Below are 8,798 nucleotides of genomic sequence, written 5' to 3'. Positions count from 1 at the left end.
TTAACTAAAGTAAACGAAAATTATAAACAAGAGAAGATATGAAAAGAACTTACTTTAATTACGAAGTCTTTGAATTTATAAGGATGTCTTTGAATTTACAAAGATGTTGGAGAGATTTTTGAGTACAAGTGTGATAATGTGCTTTTTCGGTGTGTTTTCTTTTGTGAGAGGTGTGTGTATCTATAAGTGTGCTATCAATAATTGAAAAATATTGTGCAAACTTTACAGGTGTACAATAAAAAATCAAAGAAAAATAAATAATGTGCAATTCTCCATGTGAGTAATTAAAGAATGAATAATTTGAAAAGATGCTTCTGATAACTTTTGTCTTCACGCTTGACTTTTCTTGAAATATAAGAATCAACTTTGTAAAGAATCTTTAAATATGTTTAATGCTTTATCTTTACGCTTCTTCTTTTTGACTTCCTTGTTTTGTTAATTATTTCTTCATCTTTCTATCTCGTCTTTATCTGTCCATCATTTCTGCTATGGTTTCTTCTTGCTCTGGATCCATCTCATTATCGTTGCCATCAGATATATAAGCTTCCTCTTCTGTTTCTGATAGGATTTCTGTAAATTCTCCATTAGTCTCTTGAAACGCAATCAAATATTAAATCTTTTGTTCAATATTTGGTACTAGAATTTTTTCTGCTTTAATTCTCATGGTAAGGTGCTCTTGACAGAAAATAATTCCGTTATTTTATTGTGCTACTAATTTGAAATCATTATTTTGAACGTCCATCATGGCTGTGGTTTTTGATATTTTTCTTTCATAATCAATCTGTCTAATTTATATTTTAATATTCGTCCTTGAAGAGGGTATAAATCTTTTTGTTGCTTCATAAATTAAAATACGATGGTAAGCTGAATTACAATGTCATTATTTAAACAATGGGGGTATGGAAATAAATTGAACCATTAAGGGATTATCTTTTAACCGATCAAGTGTCTGTTTAAGTTTTGGTTGAAAAATAGGAAAGATCTATTTAATTTGTATATAGTATTTATCATACCAAACTGTAAAGCTGGGTAAAAGAGGTCTTCTTCTTCAAAGATTGTATAATCAAAGGAAATTGTTTGATAATTGTTTTTAAGGAAGGCTGAATTTTGGGCTGCATCGTATTTGGGACCATGTCTAAGGAAGTATATATTTTCATTATGATAGTAACTTAAAATTTGAGCAAAATCTATAATTTCCCGTACAACGAAATTCTTTATAGAACTTCGAACAATACTAGCGCAATCACCAATTTTATGTTCTGATTCGTATAAAGTTTTTTCCTATCCTGCAGCTGTAAAATCTGTTAGTTCAATAAGTCTTTCTATTTTATCAAAATAATTTCTACTTGTAGGGGCGATGTCTTTAGAAATGGGTTTTTTAAGTGTATTTTTAGAAGAACTAAGTTTGTGTAAACTATTATGCAATTTAAGAATCTCATTTTGATATTTACTAATAGTTTCTTAGGATGAAGAAATTTGATCTTCGAGGAGTTGTAGTCTTTCTTCTAAAGAATGCTTTCTAAGATTTAAATTTCTAACAACTTTGGTCATAGTTTCACAACTACAACGAAGTTGTATTGACGAAGATGATGATGAAGCTTGAGAGGGGGTTTACATGGTCTATATAATTCTTTCGGAGATATGAAAATTAAATCCTATCATTTCTCTACAAAAATTTAAAGCTTTTTCAAGCTTATAAAATCCTTTGAAATGGGGGTCGGGAAATCTTTCTACTTGTTGTAGTACTTCTGGCCAATAATTATATATTCTAGACTTTCTACCTTTAATTACTACAAAAAAACTAAAATTTTTGCTTTCTACTTGATTATGAATTTGTCTAAAATGGTTAGCTAGGGCATTAATACTGTCTAATTTTTGTTTAGAGTCATGTTCCATCCAGAGATTATCCAGTAGACAACACTTCCTTTCTGGTAGTATTTCTAAATTATTTCCTCTGAATCAAATATTAGATCTTTCACTTTCAGAGTGACATTCTCAAAGTTCACCATCCTTTGATCTATCTGCACAATGAAGATAATGAGTTAGAAAATTAATAACTTGTCTACTTAAATTATCTACTAAAATATTATTTTTTTGGTCAATATGTTCTATATTAATTTTATAGCTGCTTAATATCTCATATAATTTTAACCATCTTTTATGCTTTATCTTATCAAAATTTTTCTTTTTAATATATTTTACTATAACTTCACAATCTGTCCTAATTGTAAATTCAGTGTTTAAAAATAATTTAAAACTTTCTATGCTATGTATGATGACCATTATTTCATAATCTAAATTAGTTAAATATTTTCTTTTTATCTTGTATTTTCCGCTAGCATATCCACAAATTTTTTCTTCTTTTTTATCACTATATTTATTTGGTTTGGAATATAAAATTTCTCCCCGTCCTAATTCACATCCATCTGTTTCTATTATTTTATATTCACTATCTAATGATAATTCTAATGATGATAAATTTTTAACTTCTGTTTTTATCTTTTTAACTAATTCTATATCTGATTGATTAAAATATTTTTATCATTTACTAGATAATTTACTATACAATGGTCCTACTTTCCTTCCTCAATCTTTAATAAATTGTCTAGCATAATTTAATATTCCTAAAAAGGCTCGTAATTTCTTGGTTTCTTCAATTTTGTTTGAAAATTGTAAAATTGTCTGTACTAGATGTAGTTGTAACTGAATATTTCACTCTTCTAAAATTATTCCTAAAAATTCAATTTTTTGTTTATTTATTTTCATCTTCTTTTTACTTATAATTAAACCATTTTTTATAAATTTATTCAATGTTATATCTAGATGTTTCATTTGTTCTTTATAGTTTTTACTATGTACTAGAATATCATCTATATATACAGAAACAAATGGAAGAGAATTAAATATATTATTCATCTTTTTTTGAAAAATAGAGGGTGCATTTTTTAATCCAAAAGACACAACTAAACATTCAAAGTGTCCTAATATAATGGTAAAAGCTGTCCAAGAAATAGATTCTTTTGCCATTTTTATTTGCCAAAATGCAGATTTACAATCAAATTTAGAAAATATCTTGCTATTTTGTATTTTATTTATTAGTATATCCTTATCTGGTATCTTATATCCATTTTCTACAAAATTATCGTTTAATCATTTATAGTTTATAACCACTCTTGATTTTCCTCTTTTTATTTCACTATAATTTATAACCATAAAGGTTGCTGATCTGTGTTGACTGTTAGACGGTCTTATTACTTTTAAATCTAATAATTCTTTAATCTGTGTGTTAAAATATTCTATATCTTGATTAGTATGCTTTATTTCTGCTATTCTAATTTTTATGTTTTCATTTATTATTTCTAATTTAGCTTCTATTTTATTTTTATCTCAATGTTTTATAGGGTATTCTCCTATTATTTGAATCTTTTCAACTAATTCTAAGATTTTGTCTATACTATCTATCTTAGAAGAGGTCTTGTTAAAAATTATTAATTCTTTATTTTTTGGTATAAAATCTGTTTTTAAAGTTTCTAAAGATAAATTATCTAAAAATTCTAAGTTTTCTAGATTTTCTTCAATTTTTGGATCTGTTTCTGGTTGTAAGGGTCCACCACGCTTAGCTCGCAACTCTGATGATTCTATAATATTAATAATAGAAGTGTCATTTTCAAAAATTATAACATCGGGTGTAATTGTTAAACTTCCATTTCTACTAAGCAAGAATTTTATTCCTATAACAAATTCATCTTTTATCAATGCGCTAACTGATGTAGTCGTTAAACTATACTGTCTTTCTTGAAATTTAATATTACAATCATCAAAAAGTCGCTCTTCGAATCTCATTTTATTACCGTCCATTTACTTCCTCTTATTTCATATTCTAATTTCTGTCTACAATCTTCTGGCACTAAATCTTTTCTGATTATATTAAATGTACAACCTGTATCTATTAATGCTATCAAAATTAATTTTATTATTTTGTTTATCTGTACTTCCATAGGTATTCTGATATTTTTTGTTGTTTTTACTCTAAATATTTGACAAATTATTTCTTCCTGATTTTCTGTTTCCACATAATTATTTTCATGTAATTATCTATAGGCTGTTTTCCTTTTGTTTCTAGATTTCTGATAATGTATTGTTTATTATTTATTTCTTCTTTAATACCTAAACAATTATTGCATTGAAATTCTAGACAATGTTTACACTGATTTTCTATTTTTGTGTCATGGGTATATTATGCATATTTTACATTTATCTATCATTGATCCTTATCCTCTAATCCATTCATGGATACATTCTTGTTCTACATTCATCGTCTTTATATCTAAAATTGAAAAATCTAGTTCTTCTAAACTATCATAACTGTCTTCATAGTTACTTGTTATTTCTAAATTATCTAACTTTTTATCTGTGTAAATATTATATACTGAGTTGCAAGATTCATTATTAGATAATTTTATTGTGTTACATTGTATTTCTTCAATTATCATAAATTTAGTTGCATTTTCTTTATTTTTATATTTATTTGGGCATTTGTTAGCAAAATGTCTAGGGTCTCTACAAATATAACATTTAGAGTCTTTTTTAGTTTTTTGTTTTCTATCATATCTATTATAATTGGGTCTTTTATTTTTATAGTATGTCCTACTTGGTCTAATATTATATTTCTTTTAATTTTGATATTGCTTTTTATATTTTTGTTTTTTTTTATCTTTTTTATACAATTTTTTCTTTCTTCTTCTATAATCATATGTCTGTGGTGCATATAAATTTGATCAAAAAGAATAATTTAATCTCTTTATTTGCTTTTTGGCTACTTCTTCTACACAATATTGTTTCAATTTATCAGTTATAAATTTTATAGTGTCACTTATAGTTATTTTTCTTGTTGGGTTTGACTCTACATCTTTTCTAATTTTATCATTCCATGGTGGTGGTATTTTTCTATATAATCTTTCAAGTATAGGGTAATCTAATGCTAATTCTATTGCGCTTGCTAATCTTTCAAAATCTAACAAAAATGGTTGTATGTATTTCATATTACTAATACTTAATTTTTCTAAGTTTTCTAAAGCTTTATTTTGTTCAAAAGTGTTATCTCTACTAAGATCAGATCCTATAATTAATTTTCTAATAAAGCTTGTAAAATTTCTAGGATTATCTCCTCCAACCATTCTTAATTTAATTTCATCTGGTTTTAGTCCTTTTGCTGTAAAGTATACATTTAAAACAGTCTTTCCAAAATAAGTTTCTAAATAAGTCAACATTTCTTCTACAGTCATTTGTATAGGTACACTGTTATAATGCCTAATTACAAAATTTTCCCATTTGGTTATAGTACTAGGTCTGTCTTGTAGTTTACAATTATTTAACTCTAAGATTAATCCTTTATCGCTTGCTAACAGTAAACTACATCCTTCTTCCGTCTGTCTTTTTCCTAAGCTTTTATATGTTTTATCAGTCCATTCAAAGTCTCTTGTAGGAGGGAAAGAATATTTACCTCCTATATCGTATTCTGTATTCATGAGTTCTTTTCTTTTTCCAAATTCTTGATTTGTTTCCCTTTTAGCTCTCTTGATATTTTCTTCCATCTTGATTTTTATATTTACTTGATCTTTTTCTATTAACATTCTAGTTTCTATTTCTCTAGTTTTTCTAAGATTTCTGTAATATTCTATATCTATATATCCAGATTCTTTTTCATCGTCCTCACTTTCATCTTCTTCACTTTCTTCATCTAAAGCATTAATTTCGTCTTCACTTTCGTAGTCTTCTATTTCAAAATATCCTCATTCTCCTTCATTTTCTTCTTCATTATGTTATATCTGTTCTGCTTGATAATTATAATTTTCAAATCTAATACTCAAAGTTCCATTACTATTTTCGTACATAATATTATTTTTTGGTACTAATATTGGTTTTTGTAGAAAATTTCTTAAGTTCCAGTCTAATCCTGCATATGTTTCTGAAGAAAATTTCTTTGCTGGGATAACCTTTATACCTTTTTGTCCTAATAGTGTAATTGTTTGATTATTTTCTAATTTATAATTAGTAGTACTATTTTCACTAATTTTTCCTATGAATCCTATGCAAATTAATAAATTGTCCTCATCTCTTTCATTTGATATCCTTTACTTTTTATTCTTATTTTAATATTTTTATAGAAATTCTTTGTTCTAACTAAATAGTCTGATGTAAAATATACTATTCCGCCTTTATTATTCATACCTAATTCTATGCTTCCTAATAATCATTGTTCTATATCAGTGAATCTGCTATCATATAAACATACAAATACTTTAACTCCTAAATTTTCTTTATGAAATCATTTTACTCCTATTATTATTAATCCTAAATGAGTCCGTAGAAGATTTTTATTAACGATTTCTTTATAAGATTCTTTTTCTATTAAATCTAGAGACATAAATTGATCTTCATGTGTACAGGAAACATATCTTTACCATAATGCTGATATATTAAAGATTTGCTAAATAAATTTCTTTTTTTATATATGTCTAAAGCTTTTACTAATTTCAGTTTATTCTGTCTAAACATTTCTATTTGTTCTTCTATATCTAATAAAGATTCTAGTCTTGTTTCGGATTCTGTTTTTCAACTTAATGTTCTTAATAAATGATTACCTACTAATTTAGTACTACTGGCTACGATTTGTTTTCCTTTATCCATTATGTATAGATCCACTTAATTTTCTTAAATCTTCTAGGTTCTTTACTTTTATCTAAATCTAGTTTTTTCTAGTTCATTTATTATATTATCTAAATCTTGTCTATTATCTGTCTACTTTTCTTTTTCTATTTTAGGACTAGATTCCGTTTCCCCTGTATTATTAGGTTTTCTTTTTAATATTTCGGTATTTTGATTTTTAATATGTTCTAGATTAGTTTCTAAAATCTTTATATTTTTATTTATATTTTCTAATAAAATTTCTATTCTTTTATTTGAATTATTCCTTTGTAAATTTTCTCCTAAATTTACAGGTCTACAATATTATTTAACTGTTTATCTTCACTATGTAAAGTATGTCTAAATTTATTATCAAAGTTACAGATTAGAATAGCTGCTTCTAAGTTATCTTTTCTTTTATAGTTTCCTAAAATTTCTAAATTCAAATACTCGATTCTTTTTATAAAATATATAATTTTTGATTGTTATAGGCTCTAATACCAATTCTGGGATATATATCGTGAAGTGAGAGAATTTGATGTGATGTTTTAAAGTTTTTTGTACTATTTTTCATCTAATCAAATCAATTTTTAATGAAGGACATGTAGAGTATTTGAATTATTTAGATAGGCAAAAAAGTCCAAATTTTTTCAAAATTGACAATTTTGCAAAGATTTAAAAAATGTGATATTTTTGTAAATGCAAAGCTAAAAATTGACTATTTTGGTAATTTCTACAAATTAAAAACTATGACATTCAATTCAAAATGCAAAATAACTAGGTTAGTTTTCACTAACTATTGAATTATAAAAGGTATTAACACATAACGTCCTTACCATTTATTATTATTGTGTAAAACATCCATATCTTTCAATTTTTGATATTTTCACCCTTAATTACACATTTGATTGGGCAAAACATCATTTCTGTCCATTCTATCCAACTTCTACGTTAACTGAATGTGTGTAGTCAATTTTTTTTTTTTTTATCTTTTATCTTCTTTTTATCTTTTAAGGGAAGGATATTCTCGTCTTCCCACGTTTTCCCCTTTCTCCAATAGCCGTCTTCCAACTGTGCGTTTAAAATTTACCCCTCTAATTTTGTCTTGTGAAAGGCACGGCTTCAATGATGGGGAAATGAGACGGTGTGTGTTTTTTCTTATCCTTTCCTTTTTGCTTTCTGTCTTTATTTTTTTCCCTTTTTCTTTATTATTATTATTATTATTATTATTATTTCTTTCTTTTAATTTGCCCCTCTAAATTTTGGGGATAATATTCAAAATAGCCGGGTCAAATCACTTAACCTTTTCAATTGATAAGAGGTCAAAATTACCCTTAATGAATTCAAATAAGAATATTGCAGAATTAGTCCTATCTTTTAGGTTTATCTTGTATTCCTTCTATTTTGAATATCAAAATATAAATCAATTCCATGATCTAATAAATTAGAATAATTTATAACATATTGTTCGTATTTTTCATTAAGTCTAATATATTCTTCAGATAGTATATTAATATTTTCTAACTGAAAAGTAATATAATTTATATTTTCTAACAATTTTTTCTAGTAAATTATTTAATCCTTTAATAGTATATCCTGGCATCAAACTATCAATATTATGATAAATAATCACTAAGTTTTTCTTCTTAGGCTATAAATAAAAGTCATAAGAACTTCATAAATAACATGAGTGCAACAATTAATGAAAGTATTTGATATAAATAAGAAAGATCTTATAGTATTGAAGCAGAAGATAAAGGCAGAGTAATATTAATGAGATTTCCCTTGAGCTTGTTCCCATATTATATACTCATATATAAGTGATTGGTGTTGTTTGAATTTAAGAAAATGGGTTATGGTCCAACATGACTTCAGCACACAATTGTTTTTCTCTCTAACTCTTTTGCATATCTCACAATGGATCACACAGAATTACAGTTTTCCTTTCAACTCCTTGTTAAAACATCACTTTAAATGGTAACAAGGCTCTCAATGCTTTCTCAACAATACTAAAAACACCTACACATGGTCAAACAGTAACAAGATACTTGCACTAACCCTCAAGATTTTCACCGTTGGAGTATAAGTAAGAAAATAGTTTTTGAGAAAGT

The sequence above is a fragment of the Olea europaea genome, unplaced genomic scaffold (genome assembly GCF_002742605.1).
Source record: "Olea europaea var. sylvestris unplaced genomic scaffold, O_europaea_v1 scaffold1070, whole genome shotgun sequence".
NCBI classification, from domain to species: Eukaryota; Viridiplantae; Streptophyta; class Magnoliopsida; order Lamiales; family Oleaceae; genus Olea; species Olea europaea.
The sequence above is the reverse complement of the archived record's forward strand: the minus strand, read 5'-3'. Positions refer to the sequence as shown.